Below are 13,987 nucleotides of genomic sequence, written 5' to 3'. Positions count from 1 at the left end.
GAATGGTCCAGCCTGTGCCCCCCTTGCCTGGGTATCACTCTGGCCTGGTGCCCCCCTCCCCGGGCAACTCGGGGATGTCGATCCGCCCACGGGGCTGTCGCGACAGGAAGGGAGCGGGCGGGTCTGGCTTGTCCCTCTCCCCCCCACCCCGCGGCAGGGCCTGGCGGGCTCGGCGGCGACGGCCCAGCTGGCGGGGGCGGGACCTTGGCGGCCGCCTCCCCTCCGCTCCCTCCCTCCAGCGGAAGATGGCGACGGAGCGGCGCGGTGGCAGCGGCTCCCCCAGCGGCCGGAGCGGGACCCAGCGGCCGGGGCCGGCGTGAGGGGGAGGCGGGAGCCAGCGCGGGCACCCGCCGGAGGGGCCCCGGCGCCAGGTGGAGGTGAGGCGGGGCAGGGAGTGAGCAGACCGGGGCTCTCCCACCGGCGCTGGGCTCCGGCCGGGCCCGCGGCCACCGCGTCCCCCCGCAGCTGCTCACGGGGCCGCCCGCGCTGGGCGCCTGGTGTGGCGGCGTGGCCCAGCCGTGCCTGGGGCTGGCGCCTGGTGCCCGGGAATCTCGGCAGCCCCCGCCCCGGTGGGTGGGACAGAAACCCTGGGCAGCCGGCTGTGACCCGGGCCAAGCGCGCCCAGCGGAGCCGCGGGGACAGCCCGGCGTGGGCGGGCACCTGGGGCTGCCCGTGGGAAAATCCACCTCCCCCCCATTTCAGCCCTGCTAGTGCCCTTTGCCGGCACACGGCCCCGTCCCCGCTGCCCCGAGCCCTGCCTGCAGAGGCATTCCCCAGCCGGGCCCACATCTCAGATGCGCTGGTCTAGCTACCTTGCTCAGGGCTGTGAAAAAATGTGCACCTCCTTGGGTCGACTCAGGCTGTGGCTACACGAGAGAGCTTACAGCAGCGCAGCTGCCCCTATGCAACTGTGCTGCTGTACGCTGTCTCGTAGCCCCTCTAAGCCCACGGGAGAGAGATCTACCATTGTCTTAATGAACCCACCCCACAAGCTGTGGCAGCTATGTCAGGAGACGCTCTTCTGCCAACATGGCACTGTCCACACGATTGCTTGGGTCAGTGTAACTTATGTCACCCAGGGGGGTAGCTCATTCACACCCCTGAGGGATACTAAGTGGCAGTGTAGACATAGCCCTAGCATCTGCTGTAGATGCAGCTAGGTCTTCCATCAACCTGGCCTTTCAGATGGGAGGATTACCTATCGACAACAGCCCTTCCATCGACACAGCATGCGGCTAAACTATGGCGCTACAGAGGCAGAGCTGTAGCGACTACTGTAGACATACCCTAAGATGCCTATCACTGTATATTTGTGCACCTTTGAACTACCTGTACAGGTGACAGGGTTGTCCAAGTGGCTGATAATGGGGGAATATAGTGGGGTGCATTCCTGTGTGCCCAAACCCCATCCACCTCTCCAGTTGGTTACTGAGTTGTGGCTTCCTTCCCCAGTGAAGCTGGGGCAACTTGGAGGTACTGTGCCTCCTTTGGTTCTTATGAAGCAGCAGAGGAGATTAGGATGCACCTGCTTTGGAGAAATAGACCACAGAGAGGAAATCCAGAAGCAAAGAGCATTCTGGAGCCTGTAAGTTCCCCTGGACTCCCTTCAGCCACTGAACAGAATAGCCCCGTGTACCCTTTATCTAAGGATTTTAAAGCTCCCAATGCCTTCCTTGATCAAGGTTTGTTTTGTTTTCATTCTACTGATGGAAAAATTCAGGCACAGAGAGGTTAACTGACTTCCCCAAGGTCAGGCAGTCTGGAACAGCAGCACATCTGACTCCCAGTCCAGTGCTTTAACCACAAGAATATCTGTCCTACCCACTTCTTCTGAACTCTTCCTGTCCTATCCCATTCTCCATCAGAGCCCTGGTTTTTACTGGAGTTTCACTTGGAGACCAGATTCTTATTCACTTATTTCTCTAAGCTGTTGAGTGCTGCTTAGATCACGTTCCACCCCAAAGGTGGCTGCATCTCCATGGGCTTATTTACATTACACACTTTTATTGTGTTTGAACATGATTCTGAATAATTGAGTTAGATGGCATAATGGTGACCATGAGTAGAGCGGTCAGCATAAACTAGGACAAGTCACGTTCAGCATTGTGTCAGACTGTGGTGATTAAACCCCATGTTATGACAACAAACATATTTTGGTCTGGTCTGTATTGGCTGTAGTCATGTTCAGCACTGTGTAATCTAACTCAGTTGTTTCATGATCACGATGCAACACAATAAAATGAAGTAGCATAGACAAGGTCGGTGGTGCGAGAAGTCATTCCAGTATTTGCAAAAAGAAAAGGAGTACTTGTGGCACCTTGGAGACTAACAAATTTATGTGAGCATAAGCTTTCGTGAGCTACAGGTCACTTCATCGGATGTATGCATTCCCATATTTGTACATCTGGTTGAGTTGGTAAAGCACCTTAGGATCCTTTGTGACTAAAAGTGCTATGTACGTTCAGAATTATCTCTTAACTGATTCTCTTGTATGTTGGCTACCTTCCTCTTTTCACTTTTCACCCCTTCACAAATTCCATAAGCTTTTTAATCCACTCTTTTCCCACTCTTTCTTCTCCCCCTTCACTTTCTTCTTTTCACATAGTCCTTCACATTCACTCCTGCTCCTTTCATCCTTGTTTAATTTCCAATCATGGCTGCCCTCCATCTATCAGTCAGTATTGAAAAATCTCCATTTCAGTATTTTGTTTTGTTTTTGCAGGCTGCAAACACATCTTTTAAAACAGCTTTGTTTCTGTGTGTGGGATTTCAAAATAGCAGTATTAAAAATTTGAAAGAGAAGTGAATATAAACTTCAGTGTAAGTGCTGAAAAGTGGAGAACAGAAAATCTCTGTAGGTTGTGTTGAATTTTCTTTTCCTGTCATGTAAGTGAAAAGTTAATGTGCTTCAAGGCAGGTGTCAGGGGGTCATGTTCACCCGGCACTTCCCATGTTGCTGAGGGAACTATTCTGGAATAACTAGTTCTGATTAACTCCATGTATGGATGCTTTTATTCTGGAATAAGGCACTTGTAATCCATTTGGTTTAAACTAATTCAGATAAGGCACTCTTATTCTGGAACAAGAGTGTCCACACAAGGAGTTAATCATGAATACTAATCTTTAAATTCACAACCTACCTTAATTAATTTTCATGTGTAGACAAGCCCTAAAATTGCAGTTGGGGGGGAGGGGAAGGGGAAGAGTCCTGAGGCATTTCTAGTTGCAAAAAGGGGTTCCCAGTATAGAAAAGATTGAGAGTCATTGCTTTAATGTATTCATAGTATTTAGAAGCCTGTAGAACAGAAGATTGGGGAGAGAGTGCAGATGTGAACATATGTGCTAGAATATTTGCATGTTTTTCAGTAATGTCTAGCAGATGCAGTGATGCTATCAACAGTATAAACTCTTCTGAAGGCATATTTTACCAATGTCATCTAACCTTCAGACCCTGTGTCTTATCTGCGTTAGTGTTTACACCTCTGGTTTAGATGACACAGTGGTAAAGATGCCTGGGCCTAGTCTACACTAGCTGAAAATGGTAAAGAACTATCCAAGTGTCAACAAGGCATGTGTGCATTCTGGACCCGTGCACATCTCCGGAGCAGTGTTTGACAGGTTTTGATGCCTGTCTCCATCTTTCTGTGGTTTGGCTGGAAGGTGCAGAAGAACTGCACAGATAGATTATTTTATTTCATTGTAATTGCTGGAGTTGTTTACACATGATCTCTCAAACATTTTCCTTTTTTTAAAGAATGCATCTCCATCCATGATGATAGCACAGGTCCAAATCCCTCAGCACTTGTAGCAAATATCTTTTAATTGGTCTCATTTAACACCCATAAGGGTGTACTTTATTTTGCTCTCCTCCGAATCCCCCTCCCCAAGTTGTAAGTAATTTATTGCAGGGTATGTTACAGACAGAAGAACAGCCTCTGGCTGTCAGCAACCTTTCTGGTATGTCAGATTTCTAGCTTGACAGGCAGCTGCAGTAGTCTGTGGGTACGTGAGGCAATGATGATGCAGCCGCACAAGCAATTTGTGGTGCTGCTCAGGCTTGATGTATCTATTCTGTCCAGGATTCTTGTGCATCTGGAGGGGTTAATGGTGTTGGTTCTCTTTTCCTCCTAGCTTGCCTGTTGGCTTTCCTGAACTCCAGGGTATTTGAGTTCCATTTTTCCCTTTTTAGCTGTTTTTCTAAGGTCTATGCTTGCATGTAAATATCTCTAGGTTGCTCTTTTGTGTGAAGTTAGACTCTGAACAGAGCATAGAGCTTTCAGATGTGTAATGCATATTTTTTAAAAGCCTGTCTAGCCCAGAAGTCTTTTTAAAACTTAAGTTTAATTTATTGTTTCTGAAAATAAGGGAAGCAGTTGCTTTGGTTAGAGTCAGACATAATGATGCAGGTGGGTGCAGTTGCAGGCTTTGCCAGACTTGTACCACTTCACTTCAGCCTTGACCTGTAAGAACATCCCCCACAGGTCTGCCAGTGCACCTCATTCCTGTCCTCTAGCTATCCTGTCTTCACAGCAGTATTTGCAGAGCTTGGCTTCTGGGCATTTTCTGCCTGGGAACTGTGCCATAGTTTCAGTATGGACCAATATCCAGAAAGGAAATGGTGGTGACCAAACTCATTCCATATGTGAGCTATTGAGGAACGCAACTGATATCTGTAGAGGTTAAAGGTGTATGGATCCTTTACCTCTGGAACCTCCTCCCACACCACTCAGGGTTTGTCACCACTAATGTTTTGACCTTAAGTTAATTGGTTGCCAGTTAACTTGAGGTAATTCACCTTTGTAAAGGCTAGTCTGGACCCTTCCGGAAGGTTTGTTCCAGGCTGTAAATATTTGTGGTTTACCTGGGGTAAACACCACCAGATCTGTATTTTATTTATTTATTTGCACTGAAATGGGGCTTGTTTTCTTGTTTGTTTTTAAAGCCGCCCCAAAAGCTCTCCAAACAAGAAGAGATGCGGTTGCAGTCTATTTCTGTATGGACTCAACCTGCTTTTGTGTAGGCTGAATAGAGTGAATAGCCCAAAATAAACCAGACAGAGCATCTTCGCTCAGAACCTGCAACCATACTAATGACCCTGGGAAGATCCTTAGGAATATCTGTCTCTGCAGAGTGTGTAGCTGTATATAACTTAAATATGTTGCTCCTGCTGGGATTGTAGCACATTTAGTGTTGACGGTATTTCTAGCTGCTCTCAGGGTGAAATGTTAATTGTCTTAACTTAGCCTAAATGCTTGCAAACTGCTTCCCCATGGGGTGAATTTAATTCTCATTAAATATAAATACTGGAGTTAAACATTAAAACTAAACTTAATTTGATGCAAACTTTCATATTCCCCTGGAAAGTCATAGAAGATAGTGATGACTATCACTTGTTCATCTGGTGGTGCCCAGTGCAGAATTGTTTCCTACAGTATATTATTAAATGCTCTAACCCTCATTAATACAGAGTTGCCGGATGGTGCCTCATGCACTTCTAGAAGTTGAGTTCAGCAACACTCAAACTCTGAAAACCAGGAAGTGTAGAGTAAGGTACAAGTCACCTGTAACAAAGTTTTTGGACATTTAATTTCTTTGTTTCTTAAAAATAATTTCTCAGCATCCCCATGTACCACAGTCCATCTGTCCACCTCCACTGCCTCTTGCTCCTTGACAGCGATCATCTTAGCCACAGAATACGCTGGCTGCCACTCCATAACCTCATCTCCTCTCTTTCTGCCTATCCAGCATAGCCCAGTTCTCCACAGAGGGATGGGTGTCAGAATGGGGCCTGCAGGTTAAGGGAGTTGGGGAAAGGATGCAGGAACAGCACAGCAACTAGCAAGGAGTCAGTGGGGACAAAATTTGAAGGGGGAGACAGATATGGAGGAACATGGATATGGGGGGGATGAGGACAGAGCTAAAGCCCCCCCAACACCCCACACTGTACAACTGGCCCCCTTCTTTTCAACTTCACTATTCCCTGCCTTTCCCCCCACATTCTACCTCATTACTCACCCCCCCCCAATTCTACCCTTCTGCTCAGACTCCCATCTCACTGCTCTGACACTGTCCCAGAGGAAAGCAGCTGTCAGGGTGTGTCATGAATAGTCTGTCTGTGAATTAGCTGGACCGCTTCTGATTTAAGGCCTTAAAGTTTAAGATAGGGGCTTTCAGTTGGCACTTGAAGCACACAGAGTGCCCATGTGATGTGTCCTTGGCAATTTTTCCTGCCAAGGGGGCAGACTGTTCTGTTTGACACAAGATGGAGTTCGTGTTGCCTCCAGTTTTTAGCCACAGTGAGTTACAATAGTTCAAGCTCGGAGGGGATGAATATAATGACTCATTGTGTCTAGATAATCACTTGAGAGGGATGAGCGTAGTTTTCTGGTGAATTGGAGATGCAAGAAGGTGTTTTTCACCTCTCTTGATACCTGAGTCTCCAGGATTAGTGATGAATCCGATAAGACTTGAGACTCCTTACTTACTATCTTAATGGAGGGTGGATGCCTTCAGTAGAGGAGAGCTCATTGTCTTGGCTAACTCCTCAAAGTTTTGCCCCCTTCTCGCTATCATTGCCCCAGTCAAGGTAACATTTGTTTTCTGTTCAGCTAGTGTTCGTCTAGGTGCTAATCTCTTTCAAGTATTTTGCCATCTTTGTTGCAGGATTGTCTGAGTCTACGGCAGATATTCAGAGCTGAATTTCATCAGTGTACTGTTAGCAATGGAGTCTGAAGTGTTCTGTAATTTCTTCAAGAAGTAGGACAGGTAGTGTTTCTCCTTGCAGAGACCTCTCATATAAAGGTCCCTGGAAGATGAGAAATTAACTGCCATCACAGTTCTTTGAGTCTTTTTTGTCTTCTTTTTCTTAGTTTTGAACTGGATCTCTTGGATTCAATGAGTGGTACTTTTAACTCAAGCTGTGTGCCCTTTTCTTTAGGATGAGCCACACTTGCCTTCGTCGGAAACATAGGTCCTGCTGCTGTCTTCTGATTCCTATCATCTTACTACTGGTGGAATTCTGCCCCAAAAAAAAATAAAAATTCTGCGCACAATATTTTAAAATTCTAAATATTTTATTTGTCAAAATAACACAATGTAATCACATCAGTTTCAATTATTTTGGTAATTTATTTCAAAATACCTCTCAGCAAGTATGTCTGTAACAATGCAGAAAACAAAAAATGTTTCAGGAAAGATTTTTTGACAAATAGATTCCTTATTAATACAGAACTTTGAGGACTAATTCATATAAACTACAATACAGAACCGTATTTCCCACACCCCTCAGAAGTAGTGCAGAGGTTTGCGGGGTCAGGAGGAGCTGAGGGAGAGGCATTTTGATAAAATGCTTTTGAGGAAAAAACCTATGTAAAAATAGTGTTAAGGTACATTATAGCTCAGAGATATCTCATCATGGAATAGGGATTATAAATTCTAATTCTATAGTATGAGACAATATATTCATGTAATGTTTAAGAAAAGTTTTGTACACGAGTTCCAATAGTTCATGGATTAGGGACCCAATCTTATGGGGTTCCAGGGGCTTCTGGATAGATTATTTAGGTTAATCTTTCTATCTACCCAATGGGACTCAGTCTAGAAGATACCATCAGAGATGCTTAGTTTTGCAGTTCTCAAACTGTGGATTTGTGTATCCAGAGATAAGATGCTTGTTAACAGCAAAAATGTTTTAAAATAAATAAATAATATATAGAGGTGAGAAATAACAGACCTCAACCCTATTGTCCCTCTGCAAATCTGTGTACACAGAGTCAATCCGTTACCTCTCTCTAAAAGTGCAAAGTTTCAGAAGGTTCAATGAATAGAAGATTGGTGGGGGCAGAATAGATCTGGATAAGGAGAAGAAGTCTGGAGATAAATGTGAGAAGGGAGGGACAGGCAGTAGAAACACAAGTGAAACTGTTTGAGCAGCATATTCCAGAATGCACTTTTATGTAGAAATCCATGATTAAATAGAGTCTTCCTGACTAGTGATTTAAATCATTGTGATCTAAATCGTGATTTATATTGATTTAAATCGTGATTTAAATCAAACCCACCCTGGAGGGGAGGGATTGTTAGGGAGTTGGGGAGCCTCCCCCATGCAGATGCTGGCTGACCCCTAGCCTTTCCCATTCAGTCAGGCACATCTGCCCCATCCCTGTGTGTCCCTGCACCCCCACCCAGCCACCCTCTGCACTCCTCTTGTGTCCCTGTACCCCCACTCAGCTGCACCCCTCATCCCCTTGTGGCCCTGCACCCCGACTCCCACTCAGCCCCTGGCTCAGTCTGTCCCTCCTCCACCACTAGCCCTTCTGAACCCCAGTCTATGTGACCCTCCCAGCAGCCCATGTGCTCTGCTCTGTCATATCCCGTGCCTCCTTACCTGGCCCTGCGGGCAGCGTGCTGTGAGGAATGCAGCCTCTCCTCCTCCCTATTGGCTGCTATGGCTGGTGAGCCTTTTATTTTGGTGCCACAGCAGCCCATGGTGGGCGAAACATGTAACTGCCGTGCCTCTCTGACAGAATTTTCTGTGGAGAAAAAAAGTCTATGGCGGGGGGACATGAATTCTGCATCTGCACAGTGGCCCAGAATTCCCTCCAGGAGAACTGTCTACAGTCTCTCTCAGCCTGTGCTCTTCCCGTCTTCTTCTTGTGTAATTCCCCACCACCCTCATGAGAGATCTGCTCTTAAACCAATATTCCCAGAATAAATACTACCCTGACTCCAGGGGATGATGAAAGCATGTGCCATTAGGATGCGTTAGTATAAGTAGTTTGTTCTCGGTATCAGGGCTTTGGAGCTGTGCTCTGGCTCCGCTCCAGCTCCAGGCAAAAACCTGGAGCTCCGCTGCTCCGGCTCCAGCTCCGGGCTCCGCTCCAAAGCCCTGCTTGGTATCATCCCACAGTACTTGGAATGATGAGGCCTTGGCCTGAGACCATATAAGCTCAGAGCTTCCCACAGTAAAACTTGTCATGGTTCATGCAAAATATTGATTTTTGCCTCCCCCTCTCCCATCCACAACCATTACTTTTAAAAGCAAATTTCCACCCCCCCCCCCACAATCCTATTTGATTTCTTGAAGCAGTTTTATTGGTTTCTGTATGCTGGGTTTAAGATTTTAAATCAAGGTTGTGTTTAAATATTGTTCTAATTACAGTTACTATTAAGTGTGACCTTTCTTGGGCTTGTTACTTTAATTGTCTTGCATCTATTACAGCTATTGTATAATTACCCTGTGCTTCTGTCAAGATGTCTTTATCACATCTCTGTACTGCTGAATGGAGATGGAGTAAATGGCCCCTTTGGCTGATGGCTAACATACTGCTTCTATTACAAAGGGCATGTCTACACTGCCCTGCAGTTTGACCTTTGGGGGCATGAATAGCAGTGTGTGCCAAAGTGTTACACTGTAACTTCCCCGTGTGGATGCTGTGGGCATGAACTTTTGAAGGTCCCTCATTTGCACTAATGTAGTATGTTGTAGTACACAATATAATCTGTTGTTATGTAATGGCATGACATTTTCAATCATTGTCTTTATACATTCCAACATGGGTTTGTATGGCAGGTTGTTTTTTACCATGGCTGCACACTGAGCAGAGGTATCTACAGAGCTCTCCACACTAATGCAGGTCTCGCTAGGGGACGAGAGCTGAGGAGGCATTGTTCTAAGTCAGCCATAAAAATGTTGGCATACTGTGGGGCCATGCAGGTACCCATAGCAGTGCCACTGATGTGAAGGTATAAGTCATCCCCAAATCTGAAATGGTTGTGGGTGAGGACAAAGTCACAAAGCTCAGCCACCAGGTGTGCCGTGTCCTCATCAGGGATACTGTTCTTGACAGCTTGTAGTCCATCCTCATGTGGAATATTGGTGTAAAGAGCTTCTACATCCATGGTGTTTTCAGGAAGCTCACCAATGCATTGTTGTTTCCTCAGGAAGTCGGTGGTCTCTCAAAGATAGCTAGGAGTGCTGGTAGTGTAGGGTCTGAGGAGAGAGTCCAAATAGCCAGATAATCCTGCTGTAAGAGTGCCGATGCCTGAGATGATGGGGTGTCCAGGGTTTCCAGGTTTATGGACCTTGGGTAGCAGATAGAATACCCCTAGTCGGGGCTCTGGGGGTGTGTCCATGTAGATTTGTTCCTGTGCTGTAGCAGGGAGTTTCTTGAGCAGATGGTGTAGTTTCTTTTGGTATTCCTAAGTGGGATCAGAGGATAGTGGCCTGTAGAATGTGGTTTTGGAGAGTTGCCTGGCAGCCTCCTGTTCGTTAAGGTGCCACCAGACTCCTTGTTGTTTTTGTAGTTACAGACTAACACTGCTACCCCCTGATACTTGACATTTTTATAATGGTGGTTCTGCTGTTGGGGTTGCTCAGGCATGACATCTTTCTCCTGGGAAGGAAGAAGGGCTGGCTTTGCTGGCTGACTCTTTAACTAGCTGCATTGGGGCAGCTCCTAGCTATATTGTTATACTGGTAGCAAAATATCATGTAGCTTTCAAGATGTTGGCTAAGTCACTTGAAAATCTTGGCTTGTAGCACATCTGGGAGCAGGTTTCCTTGAGGTGGAGCAAAGGAATCTCCTTTCTCTTGTTCGCTGAGCTAGCCTATGCATCTTCGTGGCACAGAAATTCTGTTGCTTCTCCTTGTACAGAAGCAGTGTGTGCAGAGCACAGCAATCTGCAGGCGGCTAAGTGATGCAAAGGACTCTCCTCTCTTAGCCGGTGTTTCATTATTCTCTTTGCCTGAGGCTTCACAGCTTTGTTTTTTTAGTTAAAATCTTTAAACAATGGGTTATCTATTTTCACAGACTTTGGAGGGTTTGAAATAGCTGTTACCCTCAGGCATTTGGCTCAAGATTACAGCAATAAGTGCAATCATTAGAGGCCTCAACCTCTTCTGTAAACCAGGCTGTCATAAGGTTACCTTGGCGTCTAACTCCAGTGAAGTGTATCATCCTTTACTAATTCAAGGAAAAGGTAGCTCCTCCTGGCCCTTCACAGATGTGTTAGGCTTCATTTGTGGGGTGGAGGTTAGGGGGAGGGTTCCCAACAAGTTGTTAATAATTTTGCTGTAGAGAGGAATCAACCAATGTCTGAAATCTTCTAGCTCCTGCTAAGCGGGGGACTCTGAGAGAGTGCATAGCACAATATTCCCCAGAATCTCACCCGGGCCTTTGGACCTCACCACAGTACAGTTAATAATTGGTATGAAGTGAGCTGTAGCTCACGAAAGCTTATGCTCAAATAAATTGGTTAGTCTCTAAGGTGCCACAAGTACTCCTTTTCTTTTTGCGAATTGGTATCTAGTTGCTCATTTATTGCAAAACCTTGTCTTAAAGGAGAGCTTTGCCCATATTCTACAGCACAGCAGTCTGAAATTTCCCATGGCTGTAACATTTTTAAATTGGAAGGTAACTTTTATTAATATTGACATTTCTGAGCTTTGTGCTAGCAGCTGCCATCTTCTGAAAAGTGACCTTAAAAGAGCTTGGGTCCAATATCAGAGATTGGGTGCAAACCAGTTGCCATCCTGCTGTGGTGTTTGGGATGGCAATCAGAATAAGAACACTTCTTGACTGTTTTGTTAAAATACCAAACAGTCAGGTTTTCCTTCTGATGCTGTGGGATCTAAACCAGGTTACAAATATCAGTCATTCTGCTATCTGTGATGCTTCGCAGTAAGATGTCAGCTGTCAGTGGGAATCCAAAAGCCATTTCTAATAAAAAGCTACATTTTCAAATGCAATGCAATTTATTTGTGGTAAGAAGAGCTCATTTCATGTGGACTTTGTTGTGCACAACGGGACTTGCTTTTTTCTAGAGAGTAGTTTTATCTCAGGAACGTTCATTGAACAAAGTTGTATGATGTCCATGCTTCTGAGGTTCTGTGAAGCTTTCCATCTCTGACAGATTCTGTTGATTGGCAGCCAGTCAGCATGCTCTAGTCTCCCAACTTCTGACCTGTTCTTATCTTGCCATAAATGCCATGCCGCTCTCACAACAGTCAGAAATAGTGTGTATTGACTGGCTCCTGGTTTTATCAATTGACTCCCCTCCCCAAAAAAGAATCTGAGGAGGAATTGTTCCATTTTCTTACTTCTAAGCTCTTCTTCACCCCCCACCCCCCAATTGGTATCGTATAACCTTTCAAAAGGGAAAAAAAATAAGCGCTTATTATACTACTTCCCCTGTTCAAGGTATTTGGCACACAATAGCCTTATCTGGAAAACTTGGTGCTGATCTTTCAACAATGGGTGCAAGCACTAGTGTAGGCAGGAATCAGGCATTTTCAGTTCTGTTCTGTAAACAGATGATCATGACAAGGTGGTATAAGCACTGTGTCCGTTCTACGTTTGTGCTTACACAGCTGCATTGTCGATGGGGAAACTGGTACTGCATTTTCTACTGAAGCTACACCCTTTATCCTCACAACACAGAACCACTCGTGGTGGGGTGGGAGAGGTTATCCCCATTTTATATTTGGGAATCATAGAATCATAGAATATCAGAGTTGGAAGGGACCTCAGGAGGTCATCTAGTCCAACCCCCTGCTCAAAGCAGGATAGATCCCCGACTAAATCATCCCAGCCAGGGCTTTGTCAAGCCTGACCTTAAAAACTTCAAAGGAAGGAGATTCCACCACCTCCCTAGGTAACGCATTCCAGTGTTTCACCACCCTCCTAGTGAAAAAGTTTTTCCTAATATCCAACCTAAATCTCCCCCACTGCAACTTGAGACCATTACTCCTTGTTCTGTCATCTGCTACCACTGAGAACAGTCTATAGCCATCCTCTTTGGAACTCCCTTTCAGGTAGTTGAAAGCAGCTATCAAAACCCCCCTCATTCTTCTCTTCTGAAGACTAAACATCCCCAGTTCCCTCAGCCTCTCCTCATAAGTCATGTGTTCCAGTCCCCTAATCATTTTTGTTGCCCTCCGCTGGACTCTTTCCAATTTTTCCACATCCTTCTTGTAGTGTGGGGCCCAAAACTGGACACAGTACTCCAGATGAGGCCTCACCAATGTCGAATAGAGGGGAACGATCACGTCCCTCGATCTGCTGGCAATGCCCCTACTTACACATCCCAAAATGCCATTGGCCTTCTTGGCAACAAGGGCACACTGTTGACTCATATTCAACTTCTCGTCCACTGTAACCCCTATGTCCTTTTCTGCACAACTGCTGCCTAGCCATTCGGTCCCTAGTCTGTAGCGGTGCATTGGATTCTTCCGTCCTAAGTGCAGGACTCTGCACTTGTCCTTGTTGAACCTCATCAGATTTCTTTTGGTCCAATCCTCCAATTTGTCTAGGTCCCTCTGTATCCTATCCCTATCCTCCAGCGTATCTACCACTCCTCCCAGTTTAGTGTCATCTGCAAACTTGCTATGGGTGCAATCCACACCATCCTCCAGATCATTAATGAAGATATTGAACAAAACCGGCCCCAGGACTGACCCTTGGGGCACTCCACTTGATGCCGGCTGCCAACTAGACATGGAGCCATTGATCACTAACCGTTGAGCCCGACAATCTAGCCAGCTTTCTATCCAACTTATAGTCCATTCATTCAGCCCATACTTCTTTAACTTGCTGGCAAGAATACTGTGGGAGACCGTGTCAAAAGTTTTGCTAAAGTCAAGGAACAACACGTCCACTGCTTTCCCTTCATCCACAGAGCCAGTTATCTCGTCATAGAAGGCAATTAGATTAGTCAGGTATGACTTGCCCTTGGTGAATCCATGCTGACTGTTCCTGATCACTTTCCTCTCCTCTAAGTGCTTCAGAATTGATTCCTTGAGGACCTGCTCCATGATTTTTCCAGGGACAGAGGTGAGGCTGACTGGCCTGTAGTTCCCTGGATCCTCCTTCTTCCCTTTTTTAAAGATGGGCACTACATTAGCCTTTTTCCAGTCATCCGGGACCTTCCCCGATCGCCATGAGTTTTCAAAGATAATGGCCAATGGCTCTGCAATCACATCCGCCAA

At 46.0% G+C, this 13,987-nt stretch overlaps 1 protein-coding gene across 2 annotated transcripts in view; it reads left to right on the top strand.

The window, feature by feature from the left end:
• Nucleotides 1-234: 234 nt before the first annotated feature.
• Nucleotides 235-13,987, top strand: part of NDST2 (N-deacetylase and N-sulfotransferase 2) — a 231,903-nt gene continuing 218,150 nt past the window's right edge. For both annotated transcript variants that reach the window (XM_084633086.1, XM_084633087.1), the window contains exon 1: nucleotides 235-377. The gene's annotated coding sequence lies outside the window, so the exon portion shown is untranslated. The remainder of the gene's footprint in view (nucleotides 378-13,987) is intronic.

This window comes from Lepidochelys olivacea (genome assembly GCF_965140295.1).
Source record: "Lepidochelys olivacea isolate rLepOli2 genome assembly, chromosome: 7".
Lineage (NCBI taxonomy): Eukaryota > Metazoa > Chordata > Testudines > Cheloniidae > Lepidochelys > Lepidochelys olivacea.
This window is presented reverse-complemented; position numbering and strand designations above follow the sequence as displayed.